The sequence below is a fragment of the Pinus tabuliformis genome, chromosome 8, assembly GCF_031772625.1.
Source record: "Pinus tabuliformis cultivar Carrire ecotype Pingquan chromosome 8, CPIR1, whole genome shotgun sequence".
NCBI lineage: Eukaryota > Viridiplantae > Streptophyta > Pinopsida > Pinales > Pinaceae > Pinus > Pinus tabuliformis.
The window spans coordinates 302,715,904-302,728,269 of NC_142294.1; the positions used below are offsets into that span (position 1 = coordinate 302,715,904).

Below are 12,366 nucleotides of genomic sequence, written 5' to 3' on the forward strand. Positions count from 1 at the left end.
TAATGTGGAGAAACTTTATAGCCACAGTAATTTATGAGATATGTAATTTCCATAAATTAATAAGGTGGAGACATTACAAGTGGTATCAGAGCCAAGTTTCAAAAATTGTGGCCTCTGGAAAAAAAAATAAACAGATAAAGTGCATTCATTTTATTTCCATTTCTATTGTGTATTTAAAGAAAAATAGTTAATGCGTTAACCCTTCTTCTGTTACTTTTCTTATGTTAAGTACAGGAAAATAGAAGACTGCCAATATGAGAAGAGCAGACAATGTTTCACATAGGTTTGTGGTGGGTCAAGGACCTGCAACAAGCCCTGAAAATAACCTAGATTTATGGGTACAGCTTGGAGAGGAGGCTCACAATACGAATCTTGCCATATTAGAGACAGTGCAGGAGTTGAAAAATGAAATGGCTCGATTGCGGGAGGATAACGCGAGGTTAACCATGGAATAGGAAAGGATTATAAAAAGCCTATCGGACAAGGAGAATCAACAACCCCTGAATCCCAGCGCTGAGCAGCAAACACCACAACAAATCGTTGTGATTAGCATCCCTTCTTACTTCTTTTTTTGCATATAGAGCCCATTTTTGGTGTTATTTGCATCCATTTATCAAATATGGTGCAAAACTTGACACAAAATTTTCATCAAGTTTTGCACCAAATATTACACCAAGTTTAGCACCAGGTATTGCTATAGGTTTTGCACCAAATTTTATGCCAAGTTTTGTGTCATCCTTTGCACCAGGTTTTGTTCCAAGTTTTGCATCAAGTTTGGCACCTAATTTTGTTTGACATACTTTTGCATCCACTTTTTGCACCTACACTTGCATCAACTTTTGCATAGACTTTTGCACCCTTTTTTGCATCCTTTTTAAAATCATTTTTTGCATCCTTTTTCCACCAATTTTTACATCGCGTTTTGTGTCTAGTTTTGCATATAATTTTGCATCTAATTTTGTTGCATCCACTTTTCCATATTGTTTTGCATCCATATTTACATCCTCTTTTGCATCTATTATTGTGCCCACTATTGCATCTAATATTTTTGTACCACAGTTGGCGCCTATTTTGGCACCTCCTTTTGCACCAACTTTTGCTTATAATTTTGCATCCACGTTTGCATCCTCATTTGCGTCTAGATTTTCATCAAAATTTACATCTATTTTTGCATCCCTTTTTGTATCCACTTTTGGATTAGGATTTGCATTGGGTTTTGTGTTTTGTTTTGCATCTAATTTCGCATCAACTTCTATTGCATCCACTTTTCCATACAATTTTGCATCCACTGTTGCACCCATTTTAAAGTCCACTTTTTGCATCCCTTTTTACATCTTCGTTTGCATCATAGTTTGATTCTTTTTTTGCATCTATCATTACATCCACTTTTGTTGTGCCACAATTTGCACCATGTTTTGCACTAACTGTTGTACCCACGTTTGCTTCCAATTTTGCATCCATGTTCACGTCCTCTTTTGCATCAAATATTGCATCTCTTTTTGCATCCACTTTTATGTCAGGTTTATGCATTGCGTTTCACATCTTTTTTTGTATCTACTTTTGCATCTACTTCCATTGTATCTATTTTTTGCATATAATTTTGTTTCGCCTGTTGAATCAATGTTTGATTCCACTTTTACATCCCTTTTTCATCTTATTTTTCATAATTTTTTTGTCTATTGTTACATCCACTTTTGTTGCGCCTACCATTGCAACCACATTTTCTTCCACTTTTGCATCCACATTTGCACCTTATTTTGTGTTCAAGTTTGCATCAAATATTGTGTATGTCTTTGCATCCCTTATTGCATTCACTTTTGTTTCATCCATTTTTGCATATAATTTTGTGTCCAATGCTGCACCCATGTTTGTGTCCATGTTTACATCCCTTTTTTCATCTTATTTTGTATCCATGTTTTTCTCTTTTTTGCATCTAAGTTTGTTTCCTTTTCTGCGTCCGTTGTTGCATCCACATTTGTTTCACCAAAATTTGTGCCAAATTTTATGCCTACCATTTGACCCATGTTTGCTTCCACTTTTGCATTCATGTTTGCATCCAAGTTTGCATTGACAACTGCATCTACATTTTCATCCACTTTTGTGTCAGGTTTTTCATGTCGTTGTGCATCTACTTATGTTGGATCCACTCTTCATCGAATTTTACTTCTATTGTTGCCCCCATTTCTGTGTTCACTTTTGCATCCCTGTTCCAACACTCATCATATTTTCTGCATTGATGATATTCCTTATGGCATTGACAATTATGAACAATTGATGACAATGTCAATAATATTGACAATGATGAAAATGAAGATCATGGCGATGACATGAACTGTGATTATGATGATAAATATGATAGTAGTTACAATGACAATGATGATGATGGCAATGATTATGACGATGACAATGCTAATGACCTTGGCGAATCTTCCCAATTTTTAAATGTTGTCATTGTCATAATCATAAGCACTATCTTTGGTGTCGTCATCATCATCATTATCATCATTTTCATCTAGGTCATCATCAAAAACAATAATGGCATGAATGATGATGATTTCCATGATGACGATTACAACAATGATGAAAGAAATTACATTAATGATGATGACGGGGATGATAAAAATGACAATGACGATGATAACGGTGGTGATGATGATCATCATTGATCATCTCTCAAAAATAGAGTTATTATTTCTCTCACGTATATCAATGTGTCCTAAACAACCCTTTTTTAGCACTGATCACATTTTTTTGGTTGATGATATTTCTTACAACATCTATAATTATGAACAATTGCAAACAATGTCCATAATGATGATGATGATGGCATGAATGGTGATTATGATGATAATGTAATGATGGCAATAACGATGACAAGGATGATGGTGATGATGATGAAAATGATTATGATAATGAGAATGACCTGAAAATCTTATAGATTCGTGAACAATTACTAGTTTCAATACCATCTTCTGGATACGTATTACTATCATACTTTTTACATTTTCTGTCTCTCTTGAGGTATCTTACTATAATGGTGTTGTCAACACTAGAAAGATATCTTGTTGTAATGATGGTTCTAATGTTAGCACCCGCAAAGTTTTTGTTAAATTTTGGTTAAAAAAATTGATTTATGCAATTATTTTGACTGTAGTCCCATTTATTATCATGAATTCGCCAGTTTGAAGACCATCTTCTATGTACATATTATTATTAACTTTTGCATTATATCCCTCTTATATCTTGTTGTAATGGTAATATTAACACTAGAAAAATATCTTGTTGTAATGGTGATGTTAGTATTAGCACTAAAAAGATCATTAAATTTTGGTAAAAAAAGTTGATAAATTTATTTATTTATTTATTTTTAATTTGGGAAATTTTTGTTTTTGTTTTTGTTTTTTTTGTTTTTAATTCTATTTTTAAACAGTAATATTTTTTTTGGTTGAATTTTGGTAGTATCTAGTTTTTGGTCGAATCATCCGTATTAACCATGTTCTTTGTACTACAAGTCTAATTGTTGGGACAAAATTGCTCTTTCAAATAAGTTACAAAAAGCATATAAATGGAAGAATAGTGATGGAAACTATTTGTATTGTCCAACTGTTCAGGATATCATGTATGAAAATATTCAACATTTTTAGAAACAATGGATTAGAGGTGAGTCTGTAATTGTACATAATGTTTGGATGATACATAAAACCAAAGTTGGTTTCATTGATGTGCTTAGGATATCCTTTGGATATGAAACCCTAGGTTTTGGAAGTATGCAAATAATTAATTTGGTTTACCTTTGATAACCAATGAAATTTTATTTCTTTTTCCTTGTAAAACCAAGGAAGATATGGCAATAATCCTCATTAGAAAAAACTTCTTGTTGAAGGTTTATAATTGGTTGCAGAAGTTCAAGAACCGGGTATAGAAGTTTTTAGTTGCTATTAGGGAAACAATGTGATTATAGGTTTCAGTAGACATAGATCACTCTTGGTATTTGATTCACTTTGATGATGACCTCTTTTGACCAATATATGAGATTGTGAATTTGTTGATATTTTTTAGATTACCAAGTAGAGATAGTTGTTTATAGGAATTTTGTAAAACCTGAAGTATTGACAAGTGGTTTTTTCACTGTTAAGCATGTTTATGTCAAATTGGGTTGCAAAACTTAAGGAGAAAGTAAAAACAATTGTTAGTAGTTGTGAATTGATATAGCCATTAAATGATTCCCAACCATTTTCTTTGTGCTACAAGTCTAGTTCTCAAGACAAAATTAATAATTTTGTTCAGTTACAAAGAGCATATAAGTAGAATAATATCAACCACGAAAACTATTTGTATTGTCCATTAACTATTCAGTATATCATGTGTGAAAATATTTAACATTTTAAAAAACAATGAAAATGAGAGGTGAACCTTTCAATATACAGAATGCTTGGATGATACATCCAAGACAAAGTTGGCTTCATCGATGTGTTCAAGATCTACCTTGGAATATAAACCATATGTTTTGGAAGTGTGGAAAAAAATAATTTGATCTACCTTTAAAGATATTCTAAGTATGGTAACCTTTTATGACCAATGATTTTTTTTCTCATCATCATCATCATCATATATATATATATATATATATATATATATATATTAGAAACCAAGGAAGATACGATGATAATCCTCATCAAAAAATGACCTATGATAGTGGTGGTGATGGTGAATATGATGACGATAACAATGGCGATGAGGATGATGATTAAATTATGATAATGATGACAACAATACAATGATATGGACCCCATGCCATCAAGGATTCCCTATATGGGGAAAATATTACCTGCATGTGGGAAAGTTATTATTGATCACAAAAATGAATAAACTCATTAGACAATTTGAATTCATCTTCATTACCCATCCAAATATCCTTAATAATTCGAATTTTTATTGTAGTGTAGTTTAATATATTTGTGTTAATTAATTCCATAAATTCAACTTAACAAGTTATATTTGTGTGTTAAGTTCTATTTGTCTATATGCACAATATGTGACATTTTATACGCACATAAATTATTTTCATTTTGTCTTGGTCATAACTTCATATCATTTCTAACCATTTTCAAATAATAGATGAAACTAACCATAGTAACTCTTATCTAACCTATAATTAAATGCAACCATTATTTAATGTTAGATAGAAATTACTGTATAAAACATGGATCCATTTCAAAGATATACGCAATAAATTACTCAACAAAACAATATTATACATATATACAATAAAATAAAAATATTATTTTTGAACATATTATTTTAAAAACAAGCCACATCAATTTCACATTCTTAGATTTTCTACCTTAGGAACATCCAAAAACAACAATTGTCTCAAAGTATTCATCCATTCATGTAGTATCATCATGACCAACCTCTTGTTCATTGTGTTGATTTTCTATTGCATTTACAAAATCCATTGTCATATCCTCTTCCACCCATTTCTTTTTCCATGATTTAATTGTACGGCGTAGGCCACGTCCATACACAGGTATTTGTATTGGTCTATCAAAACGATTATACTCCTCATTTGTTCTGATTCCATTTCCAACCTAAAATAATTGATGCATGCTTTATTTTTTCCAAGGTTAGAGATTAGACTATATAATGTACTTATATTGTCCATTAATTTATAGCTGAACTTATTTATAACACCCACAAAGTATAAAAATTGTATCAAAGTATTCATTCCATGTATTATCATCATGACTAACCTCTTGTTCATTGCCACAAATTTCTATTGTATTTGCAGACTCAATTGTCATATCTTCTTCCACCCACTTTCTCATGCAATGTGATTTAACAGTATGGGGTCCACCCTTGTGTACATATTTTGGTTGTTTTACATTAAAAGGGTTCAACTTTGTATTTGTTGCAAACACATTTTCCACCTAAAATAATCCACGACATGCATTATCTTTTTCCGAGTTTGAATAATAAACTATATAAATTACTAGGTTTAGGAAAACAAGGAGTGGAAACTAAATTTCATTTTATTATATTTCATAAATTAATGTAATATTTAAGTACGTGATGCCCTAAATGATGTTGTGTCTCTTCATTTGAAATAAATTCATTTGTTTCCATGGCCTCTCCTAGCACCTACAATACACAACAATGATAACAATTTTCATTAAAGTCATCTATGGAATTGTTATAGTCTTATTTCTTATTCCATTATTTTAACCGTTCTAATTTTCATGTTAGCTCTTTGCATTTTCAGTTATGAAATTCTCAACCATTGTTGTGACACTCTTATGATAATGATTGAACCCGAGTTGAAGTCTTAACTTTTCACGTAGATCTACACTTCTGATTATTAGGGCCATATCTATTGAATTTTGGATACTAGTTTTTAACGTGGATATCAAGTTGCTTTTCTAGTTTGAATGTACATTAGGAACATAGTGGTACTAGACTCTCATGAAATTGTTTGAATCCTATGGAGATTTCGATATTTATCAAACATTAGATGTTGAACATATTATACTACCATGTCATACATGTGAATCATATTTAATATATGTTAGATGATCTAAATTACACCTTTGCATTAATATTAATACACAAATGATATTTTTTTCTTATTGGAAAAAAAACACTATGGCATTTCCAACCTAAGTCAATAAAGACTAAAATAATTATTGCATAAATCAATAAATCCTAAAATGATGCCTAAGTGATCTGTTCCTCCCAAAGAGATAGGAGTAAAGTATAAATGGTACAACTATGGGCACTACAATGTAAACAACACATGTTCAAACCTTTACAGGGGTAGAGCCTCTATGCATACTGTCGGGCGGATAAATCCTTCTTGCGGGCAAGACCGATCTCCCTAGTATCTATGGATATCTAGCAACAAGCAAGACAAACAAATTCTATCTTTCTCTAAATATTGCGATTTATAAATAAAAGCCAATAGATGTTTTAGACCCTATCTCAAGTCCAATGCCAGTTTTTGGAAGCCACACTCTGTTCGTCCAAATGAGCTCCCTTTTAAAGAACTTGTAAACACAAATAGGAACACATCAAATAACACCTGCATAGCCAATATAATAAACCATATTTATCATGATGATCAAGGAATTCATGAAATAAACCATAGAAGATAGCTTATTGAGAAAAATGAACTTGATTGTATTAACTTTAAACAAAGAAGAACTTTACAACCTTGGTGCCTGGATGTTGTACAAGCTCCTCCCAGGGTCCAGCAAGAATCTCTTATACTTTGACAAGCTTCACTCTCTTCCCAAATAGATCAAAAGGTATGTAATCTCTCCTCTCAAACTCAATTAGTAAGTCTAAATTCCAACAACATTTACCCTAAAAAATATTCAGCTTTCAACCTCTCTAGCAACCAGCCCAATGCCTCATTTTATAGTGCAGAGGAAGGAAGTTACTAGGTCCACCTTCAAAGGGATAGAGTCCTCCTTCAAAGGGATAAGCTCCTCTCATCAAGGGGTTAGCTCCTTTAGTTATGGGATGCATGAACCACCTAGGAGCGAACTTGCCACCTCAAGATTCCTTCTAGAAGCATCCAGAATTAATCCAAAGTGAGTTTTTAATAATAAACTTGCGCCTTTTTTACTTTTACAGGGGTCCGCACCCATTCCTTTAGAGACAGAGCGGGCAGGTCCACAGGTGACATGACCAAGGGGTGCGGGACCGCAGGTAATGCTAAGAGAAAGTGCGGAACCAGAGTTTTAGAGATTTTCAAGAACTTTCTCTCATTTTTAAGGCTTAACATGAAGAGCTAAGGTTTAAGACTTGCAAAGGAGGACAGTATGAGTGGTGATAGACTCACACTGACTACAAAAAGTCATGGTGACAATATTTTGTGTAACACACACTGTGCATGAGGGAAGATGTTTGATATCTTATAGTTGGTTTCCCTTCATCACCAAAGTGGATTAGGTTATGAGTGGATTGGAAAAGCAACCCTTATTTGCTCCTTTCAGTTTTTGGGAAATCTCAAGTTCAACTAGTGCTAGTAGATGGTTTCAAAGATGTTTGCTATGGTTTTTCAACAAGGTCACTAGATCCCAATACAACATAGATACTTTAGATTTTTTGAAAAGTAAAACCCCCACATAGCACCAAATAGATCATTAATGACTACCTAGAGAACTTAGACTAAATTAATCGTGGAAGTAAAAACTACAACCAAATTAATCATGAAAGTAAAAACTACAATTGAAAAAAAACATACACTTGGTAATATACTAGAATTCATCCTCGTCCAATCCAAAGTTGATGAATAATATGTTAAATCTTTAATGAAACTCATGAAAAATAATAAGCATGTTATCGATATAAGAGTGCATGAACTTGCTTAATGTATATTTGTTAATTGGAGATGATGAATATCCAAAGTTGATGAATAATATGTTAAATATTTGATGAAACTTATTGAAGATAATAAGCATGTTTATCCATATAGAAGTGCATGAACTTGCTTAATGTGTAGTTTTTAATTAGAGATGATGAATATGTATATATATTTATTTATCTATTTACTAGGGATTATTGTAATTTCAAGAAATAAATATACATAGCCAATAAATAGGATATTTTTTTTGGCTTCCCTAACTACGTTGGAACCTATGGCCCTCATTCCCATGTTCAATGCGCTGACCATAGATCATTCACTCCAGAAAACCCCGATTCGCTCCAGGAAACCCCAATTTCGAATAGAAAAAAGGGTGGAAGTGTTGGGTTGTGTTATATCATTTACATGACTAACCCACGTAGTGAACCGGGGGGTTAGAGGGGGGGTGCAGGCCCCCCTTTGTTGCGCCGATTGCGCAGCGGGGGGGCGGCAGCCCCCCTTGTCTAGGGGGTTTGAGGGGGGCGGGTAGCCCCCCTCTAGCCCCGGGAAATTTTTTTTTGGACCCTATATTAAGTTGGGCGAACCTACCTATGGTTTTCGGTCCTTGGTTTTGGACGCGATGGTTTTTGGTCCATGGTATTGGATGCTTCGGCATGTATAAATATGTATTGTAACATTGAAAGGAATATAATGAAAAATCAAGCTGGTAGTCCCAGTTTTGGGATCCAGGGGAAAATCTCTGTGTATATGTGTTTTATGTGTTATGCTCTCGCATTGTTTATTTTTCTATGATTTAATATTCGTATATAGGTAATTTTTGTACAGGGTTAAAACCTACATTTGGTATCAGAGTTGTTTTGGCTTCAAGGGGACGCCTTTGTTGCTGAGGGGTTTCGATCGAGGCTGTGGTAGACCCTGTTCAGTGGGAGATCTGCGAGATCGATTCTGGTGGTGAAAGAAAATGGCGAGCAGCGGAAAGATAGAGATCGAGAAGTTCAATGGTCAGAGTTTTGAGTTGTGGAAACTCAAGATGGAGGATCTGTTGGTGAATAAAGATCAGTGGATCGTGGTAGATCCAGGTACTAAACCAAGGGGAGTGACCGATGAAGAATGAAAGAAGTTGGATCAGAAGGCAAAGAGCATAATACGATCATGTGTCTCAGATTCAGTATTGCTGAATGTATCAGGGGAAGCTACGGCGAAGGCTTTGTGGGACAAGTTAGGGACTTTGTACCAATCTAAGTCTCTGGTGAATAAACTGTTCCTGCGGAAAAAGCTGTATAACCTGAGGATGAAAGATGGAGACTCGGTGACAGAGCATCTAAACGCATTTAATACTGTGGTAAGTCAGTTAGCGTCTGTTGATATTAAAATTTCAGATGAAGATAAGTGCATCAGTTTGTTGTGTTCTCTACTAGATTCGTGGGATAGTCTGGTTATTGCAATAGGTAGCAATGTAACTGCTTTGCAGTTTGATGAAATAGTCTCAGCCTTGCTGACGGAGGAGATGAGACGGAAAAATATGGAGAGCCAGAATGGTGATGCCTTCTCTGTACGAGGACGGTCCCAGAATAGAAACAAAAATAAGTCATCGAGTGGGAGATCTAAATCTAGAGGGAGATCTAAATCTCCAGGAAAACCTGTAAAGGTGGTGTGCTAGAAATGCGGAAAGGAAGGGCACTTCAAAAGGAATTGTAAATCTAAAGCTCCTAATAAAGGAAAGGGATCTGATGATGCTCCTTCTACAGAGGTGAAAACCACCTCAGATGAAGGTGGGGATGTGTACTTGGCTTCTTCAAGTACACATGTAGATCATGAGGCATGGTTTATTGACTCAGGTGCTTCCTTTCACTTCACTCCCCATAGAGAGTGGTTCTGCGAGTATGAGAAATGCGATGGTGGTGATGTCTTCTTAGGAGATGATAGGAAGGCTAGAATCATTGGTCGCGGAAAGGTAAAGTTGAAGTTGCAAGGTGGAAGGGTTAGAACACTATCGGGTGTTTTGCATATTCCTGCATTGGCCAGAAATCTGATTTCTGTAAGCAAGTTGGATGATGCAGGTGTAAAAACAGTGTTCAAGAAGGATACCTGCAAGATGGTTCGGGGAGCACTGGTATTGATGCGGGGAGTTCGGACTGGAACTCTGTACAAGCTGCAAGGTAGCACTATTGTTGATGGGTGCAACAGTTCTGTGGTTCCTGAAAGTGGAGCTGAAAATCTAGTGGTCTCTGGAGAGAAGACCATGCTGTGGCATCAAAGGCTTGGACATATTGGAGAGAAGGGCCTTCGAATGCTTCATGGTAAAGGTATGGTAGAAGGTATGAGTAATAGCTCTCTGGATTTTTATTTCTGTGAAAATTGTGTATATGGGAAGCAGAATCGAGTGAGTTTCCCCTCTGGTTCTAAGAGGGCGAAACAGATATTAGAGCTTGTGCACAGTGATGTGTTTGGACCTGTGAAAGTTCCATCACTGGGTAAGTCTGTGTACTATGTATCATTTATAGATGACTTCTCAAGGAATACATGGATATATTTCCTTAAGAAGAAATCTGAAGTCTTTGACAGGTTTAAAGAATTTAAGGCTCTGGTGGAAAATCAGACAGAGAAGAAGATAAAGGTGCTGAGGACAGATAATGGTGGAGAGTTTTGAAGCAAGGAATTTGAAGAATTTTGTAAGAAGTGTGGTATAGCACGGCAGAAGACTACTCAATATACACCTCATCAAAATGGAGTCGCAGAAAGAATGAACAAGACGTTGATGGAAAGGGCAAGAAGCATGCTCAGTGGTGCCGAGTTAGGACAGGAATTCTGGGCAGAAGCAGTGGATATTGCATGTTACTTGGTCAACAAGTCACCTTCATCAGCGTTGGAGGATAAGACTCCACAAGAAGTATGGACTGGTAAGAAACCCTCTCATTCACATCTGAGGGTATTTGGATGTGATGCATATGTACATGTTCCAAAGGAGAAATGAACCAAGTTGGATAGTAAATCTGAAAAGTGCATCTTTATTGGGTATAAGGATGGTTTAAAAGGTTATAAGCTTTGGAACCCAATCAGATGGAAGGTTGTGTACAGCTGAGATGTGGTGTTCAGAGAGGTAAAAGATGTTATTAAACATGAAGTCCAACCAAAGGAAACTGAGAAGATAGAGTTTGATTTGAAGGGGGAAGAATCAGACTCTGCAGCAGAGGAGGAATTAGAAGATGAAGAGCCACAAAATTCGGTTGTGAGAAGATCAGTTCGAGAAATAAGGCAGCCAGAAAGGTATAGTCCTTCTGCTTTCAGTTCAAATTTTGCTTTGTCTATTACTGATGATGATCCCAGAACTGTGAAGGAAGCAGTAGATTCAGAGGATGAAAAATTCTGGAAAGAGGCCATGGTTGATGAAATGGCATCTTTGCACAAAAATGAGGCTTGGGATCTAGTGGAGTTGCCAACGGGAAGGAAACCCATTGGCAGCAAATGGGTGTTCAAAAAGAAGACAAATGCAGAAGGGAAGGTGGAGAAACACAAAGCTCGGTTGGTAGCAAAAGGATATTCCCAAGTGCCGGGAATTGATTTTGGTGATATTTTTTCTCCTGTTGCTAAGGTAACTTCTATTAGGTTACTTTTATCTGTTGCTGCTGCTTTTGATTTTGAGGTAGAACAGATGGATGTGAAGACAACATTTCTTCACGGGGATTTGGAAGAGGAAATCTACATGACGCAACCTAAAGGCTTTGCGGTGAAGGGTAAGAAGGAACTGGTATGCAAGTTAAAGAAGTCTTTGTATGGGTTAAAATAGTCACCAAGGATGTGGTATCAGAAATTTGATACATTTATACGGGGACTTGGCTTCACCAGAAGCAAAGAAGATCACTGTGTGTATTTTAAATTAATTGGTCACCGTGTTATTTATGTGGTCTTGTACGTGGATGATATGTTGTTGGTTGGAAATGACAAAGAAATTATCCAGGATTTGAAGACCCAATTGTCCTCCAAATTCGACATGAAAG

At 35.4% G+C, this 12,366-nt stretch overlaps 1 pseudogene across 1 annotated transcript in view; it reads left to right on the forward strand.

Moving 5' to 3' along the window:
- The first annotated feature begins 254 nt into the window (after positions 1–254).
- LOC149235330 (heat shock protein 90-5, chloroplastic-like) overlaps positions 255–12,366 on the forward strand; it is a 33,583-nt pseudogene continuing 21,471 nt past the window's right edge. Inside the window, exon 1 of the transcript XR_016245873.1 lies at positions 255–439. The product of XR_016245873.1 is annotated as a heat shock protein 90-5, chloroplastic-like (transcript). The remainder of the gene's footprint in view (positions 440–12,366) is intronic.